General features: G+C 38.6%; 1 protein-coding gene across 1 annotated transcript in view; it reads right to left on the bottom strand.

Moving 5' to 3' along the window:
* Positions 1 to 18,440, bottom strand: part of LOC128741628 (calphotin-like) — a 128,740-nt gene extending 110,300 nt beyond the window's left edge. The window contains exons 1-2 of the mRNA XM_053837582.1: positions 18,278 to 18,440; positions 16,898 to 17,313 (exon numbers count right to left, since the gene is read on the bottom strand). The gene's annotated coding sequence lies outside the window, so the exon portion shown is untranslated. The remainder of the gene's footprint in view (positions 1 to 16,897; positions 17,314 to 18,277) is intronic.
* Between the last annotated feature and the right edge of the window lie 466 nt (positions 18,441 to 18,906).

The raw sequence follows: 18,906 nt of genomic DNA, 5'->3' as shown, positions 1-18,906 counted from the left end.
ATGTGTTTCTACGGAATCTGTTTATTTGTAAGATCCTATTTTCAGAAAATGTTTTAGTAGACCAAAAATGCTAGGCTGATGAACGGAAGTATCCAATTTTCACACTATGTATCATCACTGTGCAAAAAACTTTCTAACATCCTACCCAAGTAAATCAAAACACCACATCAGCTCTACTTTCTAACCACAGATGCCCTACTTTCTGCCAACAGCAGAAATGTTATCATACTTTATGTGATGAGATGTTTTATGTGAAAAATATCTAAGAAAACATGATATCTGCTAGAAAAAAATTTAATCAATATAATGCTACATCATTTAGGAACGATAAAAGGATCTTTCCGAATACAGCTACATGTATATGGCCGCAATTGTAAGATGTACAATTCACAGCGGGTTTTGGCGCTACCTGGTGACAAACTTATAAAATTTAATTCCCCAAACGAAGGGTCTTAACCTACTGATTAACTTTGCTGAAGATGGTAACTTTCTATATAGCCAGGATTCCGAAATATTCCGAGATAAAGAGTGTTGTACAAAATACAACGCGCGAGTATCCGTGTTACAAAAGTTGGTGCGAGTAACGGAAGGTTAAGATACTTTATTTTTTGGATGCACTTGAAAAACAAATATTTGTGTCACACTATTAGGTGGCTCTCGGTCACCCTAATAATGTAAAAAGATGCGCTTGATGAACTTCTCCAAAGACACACCTCTTGAAAAATCACGAATTTTTTACGCTCATGTTTTTGAGGTTTGGCCCCGCTGTGCCTTCTCTTTGATTCATATCAGCAAAGTTTTCTTATATAATTTCATCAAATTTTTTTCAAATAACTTTTGACCGGTAAAACCATTTCTCATCAAATTTGGCAGATAAGTCCAGAGCACTAAGTCCTCTCGTTTGATACTAAAACAATTGAAATCTGATTTATCTAGTTAAAATCGTTATACATTATTGTAAATTTTATTGTGTTATATCCGATTACTCAATACTTCCCAATTAAACGCCCAATCTAAAAACAAATCAATAGTGACTTATGAGGCTATATAATTACCATTTAAACAAGACCGAATATTTTACAGCAGCTTAATATGTACGCACCGGAAAGAACCCTGCGACCCAGAAATCTGCTGTTATTACCTCAGCGGAATGTAACGTACGGGCAACATGACCCCATCCGCTTCATGTCGGCAAGTTTTAATGCCGTAGCCGATATATTTGATTTTAACTTAACCGTAACAACGTTCAAACAACGGCTTCGTAGTTAACTATGTTCTTTGTATGTTTTCATATTGCTTGTACTGTTAGTTGCATAGTGCTCGTACTATTTATCATTAAGACTACTATTAAGTCAGATGATGTATCTTATATCAAAATAAATAAAATAAATAAATAAAAGATTCAATGTGGCATAGCGACATTTGTAGATATTGAGAAAAAAGACTCTAAAAAAATCAGCACTGTGTCACTGGTCGACCATACATCACTTTTTTGTCTTGACCTTTGCAATGAGCTCAGGCATTTAATTTATTTTTTATAATGGTAGTTTTTTTACAATCGACGGAGGCAACGTTAGAAGAAAGTAATGAAACAGAGGTGCTTAGAGTATATCAGATCAGAGGAGACAAGGCGTGAAGCGGAAAGAGCGGAGAATCAGGTAAAAGAGGGTCATTGAAGCAACGCTTATTAAGTTTGCATAATGGTCCTCTTTACCCAAACTGGGGAATCTGAGGATTGAACCAAGCTGTAATAGGAGCCAATCGATCCGCGGAATTTGGCATCTAGATCTTGCTAATCAAGACTCACAGCGATTGATTAGACGAGATATAACATTCTATAAAGATTTCATCCATACTTTATTTTAGTTTATTTTTTTGTGAACAGGATTAAAAATAAAATGAGTAGCAAGTATCATGTGAAATAAGTTCAACAGTTTGTAACAGTTAAAATCAATTGTTAAAAAACTTAAACAGTTTACAATGCACCAAGGGAGTGGTGTGATTATGATACAGAAAAATAGAACGCACAATACACAAAGAACCAACCAGCCATTATCATTCCAACATTCCCAGCATCAAGATGACATAGGTACTCTCAATTGGATTAATGTATATAATTTGCAACGTGCAGGCTAAAACTAACCACAAATCTCCTCCTATTAATCATCCTACAGCGTGAATAAAACGGCACCAGCCGTGGCGAGCCGGCGGCGCCTGGCTTGTACCAGGTTCTCCGTTCCGTTCACAATACCATTATTATGTGACAAACGGCAAGTTGGGTCGATTCCATTAAAAAAAAGAAGGCATTACAGCGTTTTGCGTAGGTGTCTCGGGTTACCGTCCCGTCAGATGGTTCACTCCTTAGCTCCCAGCAAACAAAGTACACGAACAAAGAAATTTAAAAACTATCTTTGTACACGAGAAGTTTCTAGCCTCATCACTTCAGTTACTTTCTGTACATGTATTAAACATCACGTAACGTACGGGTAAGGTAGACGAAGCAGAAGATAGCAATGACGAACATATCGATGGATGTAGGTACAAGTAAACAAAACGATGGCGTCTCATGCACAACATGCGTTATCAGGCGCTTGGCGCATTTTTTATATCTTCTGGTTGCTCATTATTGCGTCGTCTTATCCGAAGCTTTAAGAACAACACGTAATCAGCAACGCATATGAGGAGACTTTTCTGATAGTTAAAGCAAACAGGTAAACAATCGAGATAATCGAGGTCTGTTAACTATTCATGCGCGCATTGCGACTTTGATCTTCGAAAATTGCTCAACATATTCTTAAGACAATCAAACAAGTTCGTAAATTTTAATATCATAAATCCAATTGACCGCAACGTCACGCATGGCTTGTCAACTAAAGGAGCATCAACTGACAACATAATTCATCCAAAATAAGACTTTATCCCTTTGCTATTTAAGAATAGGAAACCTCCGTAAAAAAGCTGTCACAATTGTACTTGCACTCTGAACGCTCTGGAACCGGCAACAAAAATGTCATAAAACTTTAAAAGTCTTTATCACCCATGTCATGCCCGCAGCCATGCCAGGCAAGAAACAAGGATTAGTACAGCACACTGACTGCAAAATATAGCACAACAAGCGACTGACTCCACACGCTTCCCGCATCCATTCATATGCGACACACAGATATATAGGTATATAACACGGTTCGATGGCCATAGACTCAATTCGCTAACAGCAGGCAGCTGTCAGTTTAGTTGGATTTATGAAATACCACATAGTCAAGACATCCACCGTGGACAGACAGCCGCCGATCTCGCTCGCTCGCCGAAGGGAGTTAACGAATATGCAGCAGCAGCAAGCAGCAACACATATGGCAGCTGACAGACAATTGCTGAATATGTTTATTTGGTTATGTACGATTTTTAGTACGACTAAAGCGTCGACAAAGCGGTGTGATGGTTTTGACGTAAATTGACGAACATGTGAGCAATCACAAATTGTTTTGTTTGATACAAGTTATTTACTATCTTATAAATTTTTACGTCGAGTGAATGCAATGTTAAAAAAGATCATCGCAAACTTCGTATATTAAATATCTGTATTCCTAGTGACAATGTAAAATCCACATGTAATTTCATCTTAATCCCAAGCACAGACATCAATAAGATACACTGCATGACGGAAGAGCTACTGAAAGTTCCGATACAAAAATTGTTGGTGGCCCTCGCAGCTACATACATATAATATATGTCTGAGATTGACGAGTTAGTTCTTATCTTTACAGTTTGAAAATGTTTGACTATAAAAACATCGACATACAGCAAGGCTGGAAACAAATTTCACTAGATAATGGCACTCACCGCATGCAAATTACATACTATTTTAAAGTACTCACAAAAACAGTAACAATTATTACAATCACAAACTGAGGACAAATTTGTTTATCATCTCTTAACATTCACATCAAAACTCAAAAATGTCTGAAGTTTTTGGAGCGTCTTAGTAGAATACGAAACCTGAAATGAAATAAAAAGAAAACTTATCCAATTTAATTGTACTGTATATTTATTCTTGACAGATACTTATTTCGCTTATGACTTGCAGGCTTTCTCAGTGTGGAGTTCGAAAACAGACACTGAGGAAGCCTGCAAGTCGTAGGCGAAATACGTATCTGTCAAGAATAAATATACATAGTAGAATTAACTTGGATAAGTTTGCTTTTTATTTCATTTCCAAAATATCTCCGACCAACCCAAAATTCCCATCTCACTACCGCTACAAATTCAGGTAGCCAATGTTTTCGAATTAAGAGTCAATAAAATCTCATCCCAAACACCAGACGAGCATTTTAAGATCAACATTTTCGATCTAGATTACAAATCAATTAAGTCTCTCATCAATATCTGTAAACAAATTTGCTTTAACTCATAAAAGCTAGCCAACTCAACATCGGTCAGTGCTTCGGCAGTCCGATCAACGAGAACGACGATCGCAAAGGTGAATAAACTTTCCATCCTCCATTATAGTAAAATTTTCTCCGCCAGTACGTTTTACTATCATCTGTATCACACCGACCGATGTTGGCTCCGGATCACGGCCATGCCAGCTAGCTGGGCGACACAATAAAATCGCTCGGTCGTGCTACTAGGTACTAGATTCGAACAAACCGATAGGAAAAACTGGAGGAAAATGTGCACACATCTATCAACCAGCGCTCGGCGCAGCGCTATAACATCTGCGCGTCCATGGCAAAAGCGCGTGAGTAAACACAAGAGAAAAAGAGGAAAACCGCAGTAGGAAGAAGGAAAAAAACACAACAGAAATGGGTAGCATGGCAACATCCAAATTGGTTTGCTCTCTTTTTTTTCTTGTCTTATTTTTTATAGAGTTATGTACCGAACAGCAAACAGCGATCCGAGGCTCGATCTTTGTTTCAAAACTACAGGCACGTCATACTTTCTACTGATGTTAATACCGATGCGCCATACGACTGACTTGCTGCACTTGCTTGTTGTAATACTGAACTACATTTTCGACCAAAGGCCTCCATAGTCGACTTACTTCTTGCTCGACTGCATCGTGGCTTTTGTACAAACAAATTTTTTGTTGTTTCTGCTGAAGGGAAAAAAACATTGAACTTACTCATGGTCGATGACGATAGGAAGTACAAGTGCGGCCGAAGAAACCATTTAATAAACAAATGATTCATCGGATGCATACACTTTGGAGGGCAGGGAAAAAAAGATGCAACACATGTGTAAATAGAAGAGGTTCTCATTAGGGTGATTCCGTTCCTGTTTTATTTTGCTCACAGCACCCACTACCGTGCCGTATCGAAGTCCGTACACCTAAGAACTAGACAATTTTAAATGGTCAATATAAAATTATGATGTTGTAATAAGCAATTCGTCATGTTTTCTTTTGACAGTATAATGCTTATTTTAACGTTATTTGGAATAACAGGAAGCTAGAATTCATCCTAGTTATAAAAAATCGAGATCAAAATGTGCAGCTCTTGATTCAAAATCCGTACACTTTTTTATGCCTGATTCAAAATCCGTACACCTGTGACTTAAAATCCGTACACCATGTTAAAAATCAATTAAAGTCCGCATAATTTTGAATCTAAATCCGTGTAAGCTTGATCGAAATGAGTTTGAAGTTTGTGGCTAAGTTGTTTTTCTTTATTTGACTAATTGCTTTATAAAATATGCTTTTCTCGATAATTGACGCATTGTATTTTAGTCCTGCTCATCTAAGAGTCGTTCACACGCACAGTAGGAACACTATAAGGAATCAATCTTTTTGTTTTTAAGCCAAGCTATGGGTAATTGTTCATTTTCGGTCGGAAAGTTAAAATATCAGGTTTGGTACTGATTAAATATTGCCTCTATCCATGGGACCCTGTAACAAACTTGTAACAATTACATTCTTTTCCTTATGCCTCAGGAAATATTAGGCTTAGAAACAAACTTTTTTAACATTTTAGAGTAAATTAACTTCACTTTTATAAACAATATATAACATTTTTTCTTGATTTTTGTTGCAAATTATACGGAAAGCTGAAAAATTGCAAAAGAGACTCCGGTATTTCGAGAGTACCAATTCAATATAGTAACTCTTATCGTAGTTACCGGAACTTAAACTATCTCGATGCTTTATTAAAAGATTATCCACCATATATTATCGTAATTGCCATCTTCCAGTTTATCGACATATATTTAGCTGTAGTTATTTCCATTTTGTTTGGCAAAACATAGAATAGAGTTGGATCGCTAAGGATACTGCACAGGTGTACGGATTTAGATTCAACTAGTAAAACTGAATCAAAATCCGTACAGTGCTAATTATGATGAATAAATATTATTTCAATGCCATAATGAATGAAATTAAGCTGTAGAACGATAAACACCTTTAGTTCAAATTGATTTTCGGGATTTTAAATAAGAAAATCACTTCAAGTACGCTTTACACTTCATTTTATTGGAAGGTATTTTCTTAGCAAATTGCTAACAACACAGCCAATTTAGAAGAAAATCTGATAGGCATTAACGTTTTAATTTTTATTACTTGTATTTCGGGATTACCTACGAATGGCCGAAACACAAATGGCCGAATCACGAATGGCCGAAACACAAATGGCCGAAATAATGAATGGCATAATATACCAAATGGCCGAATCACGAATGGCCGAATCACAAAAGGCCGAATCACGAATGGCCGAATCACAAATGGCCGAAACACGAATGGCCGAATGTCATATTCGACCGAAAATATTCATAGCCTTCAACCTGCGCAAACGTTGGGTACATGCTGTCCTTACTCGCTGCCGCTCGTTCGGACTTAACTAAGGGATAATCCCTAATAGACAGTAAACCTAGGAAAATGCATGCACCTAAATAGTAGTGGTTTCTGCGGGGGGGCTGCCCCCCCGCAGTGGCCGGCGCTTCCGACGGCGGGTCACCGGCGCACACTCGCGGCCTACGGCCGTCTCGCCCTGAATCATCTAGGAAACATTTGCTACTAACACGGTAAATACGTCTCGCACCTTATAATGAAGATGTATTTATAATCAAGAAATATGAGGTAAAAACCAGTATAAAAATTATCTTTCGTAGATGTATGCTTATATTATAATATGCTTATATTATATTATATTATGCTTATAATTGTTATCTTATTCTTACTGTCATGGATTTTCATAAAGAAGTAAATGCAGTAAACTACAAGTTTATTACCCTATTACTAAATCGGCCGAAATATTTCATTCAATATCCCGCCGTGTCCATCTTTGTTGACCGCACATAGCAAAGCCAACAGTTGTGTCCATTGTTGTTGAACACGGTTTGCTTTCCGCACGGTGGTTGCTAGTTGTCCTGTGAAAAATGAGTGCATCCGGCGATTGCTGGTTTCAGCGATGTTGCTGGTTTCAGCAACGAAGAAAGTGCACCTGTCGTTAAAATTGTGTTGTCGCAGAGAGTAAAACCGAAATGCTTTCCATTGATGGGATACTATTCAATAAAAACAAGCAGAAACGGAATGCTTCTTATGCTTTTTTCATTTCACACAAAATATGATAAAACAATTAAATATACGCGGACTAAAACAACATTACTCGACCAACACAGACATATTCATGGTGGTAAAACGGCTGCAGGTTTGTTGATAAAGTACTTTTATTTGATGTTTTTATAATGTAATAAAAATTCTAGGCTTTGTCTTTTGTGCCGCAAAATCTGATACAGGAGGCGTACGACGCGATGGAAGGAACGATGCCTGAAGAATTGAATAATTTCCTTACATATTTTCGAAATACTTACATAAGTGGGAGGAACCGGAACAATAGACCAATGTTTCACCCCACTCTGTGGTCAAATTTTAAGCCTGTCATTGACAAGCTATCGCGGACCACAAACAGCTTGGAAGCATAGCACCAACGATGGACAACAATTGTTGGTTCCCATCACCTGTCAATGACCAGGATCATCACAAAGCTGCGGGTGGAGCAAAAGGCGATAGAGGGGAACATCCTTAGAATTCTTCAGGGGGATGTTCCGAATTCGCGCCGAGAAATAGACGAAAAAATCTAGTCGAAATGTGTTAATGCTCACAAAATGAGCAGCAAAAATTTTGTTAACGCAGTTGCACTTTTATTAAGCGCTAAACAAAGGCGTTCGTAAAGCATGTTTTGTTTGTTTAATAGTAGTAGTTTGTATTTTGTTTGATTAAAGTTATTTATTAACTACTTGCCAATTCATGGTTTTTTATTGAGTAGTTATTTAGGCACTCCGAAAAATTTCGGCCTTTCGTGATTCGGCCATTCGTGATTCGGCCATTCGTGATTCGGCCATTTGTGATTCGGCTTTTCGTGATTCGGCCTTCTGTGACTGTTATTGAAATTCGGCCATTTGGATTTCGGCCATTCGTGATTCGGCCATCTGTGTTTCGGCCATTCGGTACCAGCCCGTATTTCGTGGCCTACTACCTATATTTTGACATTGACGTAATGCTAATAAACTACGGGTCTAGGCCTATTATTAATATTTTGCATTTAGACTGTTTAATACATATAATCAAGCAAATTGTATTAGGTGTACGGATTTCGAAGCTGTACGGATTTCGATACCGCATGGTACGGGAGTGTTTGTGTGAAGAAAAAATACACTTTAATCCATCGAACACGGCAAGAAGAAGCTTTGTCGCGCGGTAGAACTACTCGAAATTACAGCAGTCCCCCGAATAAGGAAGTGGGTGATGCTGTACCTCCACAGCGATTTCTTAGTTGCTGATTATCCAATAAAGATGACTATATTCTATACTTTCTATATTCAAAAGCCACTTTCTATATTCAAAATAGAGTTTTAAGTTGCTTCAGAATTTATTATACGTGGGTAACAATTTTGATTTTCTGAAGAACTTTATTTTCGCAGTTCGAAACGCAAAACGCCAAGTTAAAAAAAACCATGCGTCCCCTTATCCGCAAGGTTTGATGGAGGCGCCTTGTGTATCAACGGTCAACCATGCTTCAAAGGAATAAACCTGTCCCATGAATGTTCGTAGTTTATTGATCGAGAGACTTTATGGCTGTGACCACGGTAAAAATTCCATTTCGATCAATTACAAAAATAAAGAAATGCCTATAATCGTAATGACCAAGATGCTTTAATTTATTCTAAACAAGGAATTGATTGTTTCATGGTCCATTCTTTTCTGACTTTCAGTTGTGTTTTTCAGCCATTTTAGACCTAATTTGGGATCATTTTCTTTTTTGATCTTTCAGCATCCAGAAGTATTCTTGGTCACTTTAGGGCTAATTTGGCCATTTCTGACCTACTCTTTGGGCATTTCTGGCCTCCAGAAACGTACCTCAGCTATTTTGGAGCTACATATTTAGCAAGCATTTTCACTATTGGCCTTTTCAAAACCGTTTTTTGGGCATTTCAAGCCCATTTTGGGAAGCGTTCTTCCACAATTTTGGGTCTAATTTGGGATTTTTTTCTCTTTGCCCTGTTCTGGCAACCAGAAGCATACTACCTCTATTTTAGGCATATTTTTGATCATTTTCATTTTGCCTTTTCTGGCCTTCAGAACTGTTTTCCAAGCATCTCTAAATACTGAACCATACTGCGTGCCACATTTAAAAATCTCCACGAAGTTTATTTGAATCGGCATGCTGCCTGATGAAATGCACTGCACGCTGGAAACAAAGCAACCGCTGCCGGTTTCGGTGTTCGATATTTTAGGCACCGGATTTTAATACTTCGGAGACACTCGGTATCGCGTACGCTAGTTTCGTAAAAGTACCTTGGAGATATAACGGACGATCAGCATGAATAGGTGTCTTTTTGCTTGCGTTGGTTTTCCGTATTCCCTTTTCTATTTAATTTACGCGCACAGTCAACTGGAATAAATATGAGGCACCTCCATGGGTGTTTCCGCAAACTAGAAAATACTCGTCTACGGTGAATGCCGATGTCAGTTAACACTTGAAAATGTGTTAATCGCGCGTATTGAAAACCGATGCTGAAAACTTTTACAATTTTAACGTCGCGGGTGTACACTTCGTACTACGCCTCCCAGTTGGCTCAGAGGTATGACGCTGGCCTAATAAGCCAGTCGTGGTATGTTCGAATCTCGACTTTGAGAGGCTGTTAGAGTCAATAGGATCATAGCAACTGGCCCTGCAATTGTCCTGCACTCTAACAGCTGGCTGCGAAGTCTGTCGTATAAAAACAGGCCAAGTTTCGATAACAGAATGGCTTTGCTTTGCTTTTACTTCGTACTGGTTAGCATCATAACATGTGCAAAGAGACGAACTTAATTGCATTATTTTAGGCAATACAATGGTAGCGACATTATAAGCTCGGTTCGGTTTTTTGTCCTTGCCTGGCGTTCTTAGAAATTTGGGCCTATTTTGGGATCATTTTCTTTGTTGGCCTTTCCAGGCCTCCAGAAGCCTTTTTTGACCATTTTAGACCTAATTTGGAATCATTTTCTATGTTGACCTTTCTGGTGACCAGCAGCGAATTACATTCGAATCTCGTTTTACGTTTTTATTGGGAATTTTGGACGTAAAAAGAAATGGTGTTATTTCGAATTTTTTGAAATTACCTCATAATTTTTGACAATGACGTAAATTCAAATTTTGGACTTAAAAAGGACGTCAATTCAAATTTTGGACGAAAAACGAAATCTCGTTAAATGAATGAACGTAAAAGGAGATTCTAGTGTATTTTCTGTTTTGGGCTCATCTGGCCTACTATTCTCTGTCATTTTGTACCATTTTTGTTTGGGGTCGTTGTTTTTGTAGGCCAAATTTGGCATTCTTTTCATCGCTCTTTTCCAACCTTTAGAAGGCCTATTCGAGCTTTTTTGGTCGAAGTAGCGTTTTTGGAAATTTTGGGATCCTATTCTTTATTTGCCTTCCCAGGCCTTCAGAAGAGTTTTTTGACCATTTTAGACCTAATTTAGGATCACTTTCTTTGTTGACCTGCAGGCTTTCTTTGTCTCACCTTCAGACCTGCAGACGCATTTTACGATCATTCTAACCTGCGTACATTACAACCGCCCAGTTAGCTTCGAGATGCGATGCTGGCCTAACAAAACAGTCGACGTATGTTCAAATCTCGGCTGGGCTGTACTGCCAGAGTCAGTAGGGTCATTGCACTAGCCCTGTAATTGTCCTGTAGCTTTATAACCGGCTGCAAAGTCTGTCGATAAAGAAGGGTCAAGTCTTAAAGACGTTTATAACCTAAGACTCATTCGAGATCATTTTCATTTTATCCTTCTCTAACGTCCGTTTATCGACATATTCTAGAATCGTTTTCTTTTTGTGCTTATCTGGTTTAGATGGGGGGTTTCCTTTAAGGTTTATTTGGGATCATTTTCCTTGTTTTTTTTCTGCGCTCCGATAGTGTTCTTTTGCCTTATTCGGCCAATTTTGGGATAATTTTCTTTGTTAGTATTTTCTTGTTTTCAAAAGCGTACTTCGATCGTTTTAGGCCAATTTTAAAATCATTCTCTTTGTTAGCCCTATTAGAAGCATTTTTCGACCATTTTAGGCTTAATTTGGGTTCATTTTAGGCTGAATTTTGGTCACTTCTGGTCTCGGTATAAGGTTTTCGGCCATTTCAACCAAATCTTGGGTCATTTTATTTTTGGTATTTTCTGGTCTCCAGGCACCTTTTTTGATTATTTAAAGCCTACCTCAACATCATTTTCATTTAAAGCCTCTCTGATCTCTGGCGTATCCAGAAGTATATTTCGGCCTATTCTGCAATAATTTTTGTAAATTTTTTGTGCTCTGACCAGACATTTTAGAATAGTTTTTTGTTGGGTTTTTCTACCCTCCAGTTAGGGTTTTTAGTAATGTTGCGAATCGAGCGAGAAGTCAACTATGCTTATTCACACGCGAAAGAGTATAAGAACCATAGCATTCAACGGTTACGCCGCACACGTAGGCGTAAAAGAAACAGCCGCCGGTGCTGTGTGCAGACATTCTGCTAGCCACACACTCGCGCACGCACAATCTCACATCGTCTTCCTGCACAGTTTATTCCCGAGTCAAAAAATCGTGGGTAATTAGCTGTCCGTGAGACTGGTGGCCTACTGCGATACAAATTTTGCATTACTTTTTCTTCTTCATCTTCGTCCTCAATTCTACTCACGGGCAGGAGTACGAGCCGTTGTGAGTAATCGGTAGCAGCAGATCGGACTGCAACGACGAACGACGAGCGACGACTGTAGCTGTTAGCTAAGACACACAGTCGCAAAAACTCGGTGCAGTGCATGAAGAAATAAGCGCGGTAGTTTTAAAGGGACGCGTATCCCGGCGTGTTAAAATGAGTACGCCTATGTGAGAAAATTAGACGACACGAGTGTGGGCTTCGCAACACTAGTTTTTAGGCTTCTTAGGCTCTTTTTGAAATTATTTTCTTTTTGAAATTGTTCGGCTTTCAGAAGCTTTTTTCAAAAATGTCAGGTTTATTTTGGGATTTGCTTTGTTGGCCTACTTCGACTCCTAAAAATGTTTTTCGCTTATTTTAAAGCTATTGTAGGATTACCTTGTTTTCGATCTCTTTTGAAATCCAAGTTTTTTGGTCATTTTAGGCCTATTTCATTTACTTTTTGGTCCTTTCTATTCTCCACAAGTATTTGTCGGTCTCATGTCGGCTCATCTTGAGTCTATGGATTTCTTTAGTTTTTAATTTGCGATTAATGTAGTTTTTTATAGACTGACAGCGTATTTTGTCTTGTCCTTTGAGGTCAATCATTTAATTACTTCTTGTGTAACGCAGTGGCGACTCGTCCGCATGTTCAACCTGTTCATAGGACAGGCAACAAAATTCAACCCGACAATATTTTTTTTCATCACTAGTTCATGATTTCGTTTGAACCGACGCATATGCAATACGATTAATTCGGTAAATTATTAGTTTAGTTTACGAAGCTGCTGAGCAAACCGTTCAACATGACGTTTGAACGTTGCTTTGATCTCAATGCACAAGCATATACCAACACATTATTCCTGGTGTTGATTCTGGGTACGAAGGAGATAAAAAGAGAATGTCAAACAGCTTTTACTCGAAAGCGCGCATTATTGTCTCATTACTCGTTCATCTTCAGCATTGAACAACTTACTACCACATATCCCTATGGCCTGCGCTTTGATTCCATTTTATCTAGTCACGAAGCTAATGAGCAAAACGTTCAATACGACACTTGAACGTTGCTTTAGAGATTAGCACCAGGAACAACGTTTTGATACGAAGGGGATGGCATGCATTATTCGCAAAATTTTCTCATTAACTCGTTCATCTTTAGCATTGAACAACTTACGCATATTGCTTGTGGTGCGTGTGGTGGTTATTCTTGAATTTGGTTCAATAGGTAAATTGAACGGAAAGTCTTAGGTTCGTAGTTAAAATTCAGAGACGAGTTTGCTGGTAAAGTAAACCGCCGTGTTCGGTTGTTATTTAAATAATAGGGGTATTCACGTACCGCTTGTTATGTTGCGTATACGGAGTATTGCGTATTTATACTGCCGTTACTCTGGCGCTTCCATAGAAACCGGAACTGCTATGCGAATTGCGGCAGCGTATACACGAAATACACCGTTTACGCAACCTAGCAAGCGCTACGTGAATACCCCTAATGTTTGTTTTATAAATAAAATATAGAATTTCGATAATAAAAAAAAGCTGCATATTAATTTGTATTTTTCGCTGGTTGAACAGGTAAGCTAAACCACCACGAGTCGCCACTGGTGTAACGGTAGTTTTTACAATCGATGGAGATAACGGTAGAAGACAGCAATGAAACAAAGGTGTTTATAGTATCCAAACATAGCAGGATATGACGCGAAAGGAAAGGAGTGGAAAATTAGAAGATCATTGAAGCAACGTTTATTAATGTATGTCTACCGTTCTTCTTTTCCAAAGCTGACGGATCCGCGAATTGACCTTTTAAGGCATAATTCGATCTACTCCCAGCTTGGGTACCAGTCAGATAACACAAATTTTTGACATCGTTTTTTTTTATTTTGGTGTTATTGTTATAAGTTTATATAAAAATCTATACCTATAAAGAAGGATTTCTGTCTGTCTGTCTGTCTGTCTGTCTGTCTGTCTGTCTGTCCGTATGTTCCTTATAGAATCGAAAACTACTGAACCAATCGGCATGAAAGTATGCATGTAGAGGTTTTTTGGGGCCAGGAAAGGTTTTAGTGATGGTTAGAAACCCCTCCCCCCACTAAGAGGGGGGGCTCCCATACAAATGAAACACAAATTTCTGCATAACTCGACAACTAATCAAGCAAATAGAACAAAATTTGGCATGTGGGTGTTTTCGGTGACAAGAATTTATTCTATGGTAAATTGAGACCCCTCCCCTCTTTATAAGGGGAATTATAATTCCTCTCCTCTTTAAAAGGGGGGGCTTCCATACAAATTTCCTCATAACTCGAGAACTAATCAAGCAAATGGAACCAAATTTGGCATGTGAAGGTTTTCGAGGTCAAGAATATTTTCTATAGTAAATTAGGACCCCTCCCCACTTTAAGAGGGGGGGCTCCTGTACCAAAGAAACACAATTTTCCTCATAATTCGAGAAGTAATTAAGCAAATGGAACCAAATTTGGCATGTGGGTGTTTTTGGAGACAAAAATTTTTTCTATGATGAATTGGTACCCCTCCCTGTTTTAGGAGGGGGGGGATCCTATACACATGAAATACAAATTTCCTCATAACTGAAGAACTAATCAAGCAAATGGAACAAAATTTGGCATGTGAAAGTTTTCGAGGGCAAGAATATTTTCTATGGTGAATAAGGACCCCTCCCCACTTTAAGAGGGGGGGCTCCTATACAAATGAAATTCAAATTTCCTCATAATTCGAGAACTAATCAAGCAAATGGAACCAAATTTATCACCCACATGATAAATTTGGTTCCATTTGCTTGATTAGTTCTAGAGTGTTTGTAGGCAAGAATATTTTCTATGGTATATTTTCTATGGATTTCCCCACTTTAAGAGGGGGGGGGGGGCTCCTATACAAATGAAAAACAAATTTCCTCATAACTCGAGAACTAATCAAGCAAATGGAACCAAATTTGACATGTAAGTGGTTTTGGACGCAAGATTTTTTTCTATGGTGAATTGAGCCCCTCTCTTCTTTAGAAAGCGAGTTATGGCCCATCTCCCCTTTAAGAGGGTGGGCTTCCATACAAATGAAATGCAAATTTCCTCTTATCTCGAGAACTAATCAATCAAATGGAACCAAATTTGGCATGTGGGAGTTTTAGACGACCCCTTCCCCTTTTAAGAGGGGAGCTCCCATACAAATGAAATTCAAATTTCCTCATAACTTGAGAACTAATCAAGCAAATGGAACCAAATTTGGCATGTGGGAGATTTTGGAGTCTTGAATTTATTTTACGATAGTTAGAGACCTCTCACCCCTGTGGTAGGGGGATATGGACTCTCATACAAATAAAACAGAAATTTATGCGAAACTCAAAAACTAATCGAACTCGAGAAATTCGAGACTCTTCCATAAAACATTAGTCAATACAAGACCACAAAAACTATCTATAGTAACAGTAGATCATTCAGGACGAGACGGTCGCGAGTGTTGCCGGTGACTCGCCGTCGGAAGCGTCGCCCACTGGGGGGCTTGCAAAACTCGAGATTGTGACAAAGATCATCCGAGATTCATGATTTATGTACAACACAGGTTAATTTGTGGCAATACGAAGTTTGTCGGGTCAGCTAGTATTAAATAAATTAGACACGATAGACATACAATAACTGGAAAATTGCAACTTCTGGACAAATTGATTATAGCCAAACAATCAATCGCATGAAGATTTACTTTTTAAAAGGTTGAAAAAACGATCAATTTTTTGCCAAAAATAATTTGACCCTTGAATGTGACCAAAACCACAGAACAGAAGGGGAAGTCTGAACAGTGCGACGAACAGAAACTAGTAACACAGGTTGTGTCTTGTGTGTATGCATAACTTTTAAACTAAATCTCTAATCTTCAAGAAACACAATAGAAAAGCGGTGAGGAGTTTTTTATTTTGCTGCTGAAACATCTTTCAAAACAGGTTGAGTTTTTTCTCTGATGGTTAACTGAGCAAAGAGTTATTTTCACAATAAACTCTCTCATTGCGCAATTCGTTGAACTGATTACAATGACATATGAAAGTCGAGTATTTTACTTTATTACAAATTTTACAATAACAGGTAGGTGAATAGCATTTCCTTACAAAAGTGTAAAGCTCTATTTTATGCTACATATTATCACAAGGAAAAAAACGAATAGTGAACAGAAGCTCTGTGTTGAAAGAGTAGCATTAAAATTACACCTTTAAACGCAAGAGAAAAGATAATTTGAAATCATCGAACTGATGCTTAGATATTTATAGCAATAAAATTTCACGAGACATATGAGAATGCGCAGTACTTAAGCCAGACATGTTAACAATGGTGCTTACGAATACCAAGGGTAATTTCATTGAAGACATGATTCACGTTCAATATAGTTTAATAGTTCTATTAACAATTCTTCAATCATTCCCTTTGCAAGGCAGCTTTTTTAATAATGCATTGTTGACGATAGTAGATGAACATTGTAGGAATAGGTAATAGGAAATCTTACAGTAAATAAGTTTTTCTTCGTTTATGTGATGATTTGAGATAATTCTAGTTTCATTTGAGACATTCAAAACTATTTTTGACAGATCGAAGGAGGGTAGACGTGTGCTCGCGCTTGCGTCTGAACATGTCCACTGGGATCAGTAAAGAGTTTCACAACGCAACGATTATCTCCACCCATCATCTCATGTCAAGATATGCTTTTTCCTCGAATTTACAAGGAGGATGTGAAATGTGACGAGCAATTGCACAATACTTACAATTAAACCTCGCAGATGATGGATTTCCTAATTGTGTCTTGCGTTGAGTCTTTCGTTGCTTCAGGTCTACACCCTGGTAGTTGTTACCGTTGTTGCGAATACGAAAATTGCCAAAAGTCAAAGCTTGCAATTAAATTTTTTTGATATCCACAGAAATTCAGTTGACAGCTCTCCGCTGTTGCTCAGTTGTTCCAAATTTAAAATCACTTTTTTTCGGGTTTTCGTAGCCTCGAGTTGCTCGTCGTTGTCTGACACTGTAGTTCAGAGAACTTTAAAGATTTTCAACTCTTATTATTGCTGCCACTGGTATCTTCTTTTGTTCTGCCTTTTAGCACAGCACACACATACACTCTCAATTCGCGTGAAACTTTGCGAAGGTTCAGGTATGCTCCGAATATCCACAAAATTGAAAATTGCTATTGAGAAATAAACAACAAGAAGTAAGGGGTGAGTAAATCAAGAAGACTATCTCTTCACTGGAGTTGCTTGCAAAATCTGCACAAAGGGAGCGCAAAAGAACACACAGTGAGCACTGACCGAAATGTATGTTTTGGGCGTCGTCACACTACTCGATATTAGCTCTCACTCTCTCCTGCTCTCTGACTGGCCTTAGCGCTATCTCCCTTTCTCCCACGTCGACGTGTTATTCAAATATCCTAGGAGTCGGCAACATACACCGCACACCACATGAATTACCCCGTGCCTGTGCCTGTCCGTGTCTGATTCTGCAAAGTGGGATCTTCCTGATCGAGAGAGATCCTAGCGAGAGGCCATTACGAACAAATGAATGTATGAAGAAGCTCAAATTTCCTGTTTCGAATTTTTTGGCACTTGCTAGGGCTGTGGTTCTGAACAGGTATACTGCACAATGAGTTCGATTTTAGGGTGCAACACGGCTTTTTAAGAGTCAGAAAATTGATGTAGCTTGGGCTAAAATTAACGCACTCAAGTTTGAACAGAATAAATATCAGTCTGGCTTCGATGGTTACGTTTTTTTTAGTCCAAATAATAACATCAATTACCCTGTACCCAATTAGAATTTTTTATGCCGTGCGCTTCTCTGTGCACATTAAATCACTAATTTTGGAATTTTTCGATCTATCATTTTCCGTTTGATCATCTGCTGCATAGTTGAACCGACATATGGAAGTAAGAAGCAGATAAAAGCAACGGTCACACAAAGAAACTGCGAGATATAACACCATCCAAAAATCTCTTCCCGCACAAAGCTTATAATTTCAACTTCATTGATGGTTTTGATTGCCTTTTACACACTTTGAGGTCTAAAACTCCACCAAGCGATCACAAAATCATCGAACTGCAGAGCAAAAGTAACAGGAAAAAATCGTTGAATCAATTAAATAGCACTGTTATTTTCACCTAGAACCGCTGAACCACGCGCACTCCTCTTTCCGTGCTGGGATTTCGCTGCATTCACACTTTCCTATCAGATTATGCCTGACGGGGAGGAAAAAGCTAGTAGAGTTGACCCAACAGAAATAAAAAAGCGTACTGCACAAAATAACATAAAATTCGATTTTAATGCTTCTACACAGCACGAACACCAAATACACAATAAACCTAGCATTAAGTTCTTTGTACGAGATAAGTCTCGCGAACCGGCCAAGAGCTGCCTCTCTCCAAATCTCTCTCCCCGGTGGGTGAGGAAAGAGAGTCTGAGCAACGAATGTTAAATTAACCAACACCATCGTCCCACACATGCACCGTTTTTCTCCCAGTTTGCGGTGCTCAGCATAAATCGGTCGCCTACCCGTGGCCGCACATTGCAGCCGGCAAAAGCAACATAACACAACTTACTCGCTCTCTCCCATAAAACAAGTCCGACACTCTCCAGACGATGCACACGCGCTCCTCGAACTTATGCTATTATGTATTCATGCACACCCGTACGCACACTTGCTTAAGAGCCCATCTTACTCCACGAGCAGGACTGAAATGACAGACAGCCCTACGCAACACCAACACAAACCCGCAGCCCTGTACAAGCC

Source organism: Sabethes cyaneus, chromosome 3 (genome assembly GCF_943734655.1).
Source record: "Sabethes cyaneus chromosome 3, idSabCyanKW18_F2, whole genome shotgun sequence".
Taxonomy (NCBI): Eukaryota; Metazoa; Arthropoda; class Insecta; order Diptera; family Culicidae; genus Sabethes; species Sabethes cyaneus.
Note: the sequence above shows the minus strand (reverse complement) of the source record. Positions and strands in the feature narration are given on the sequence as shown.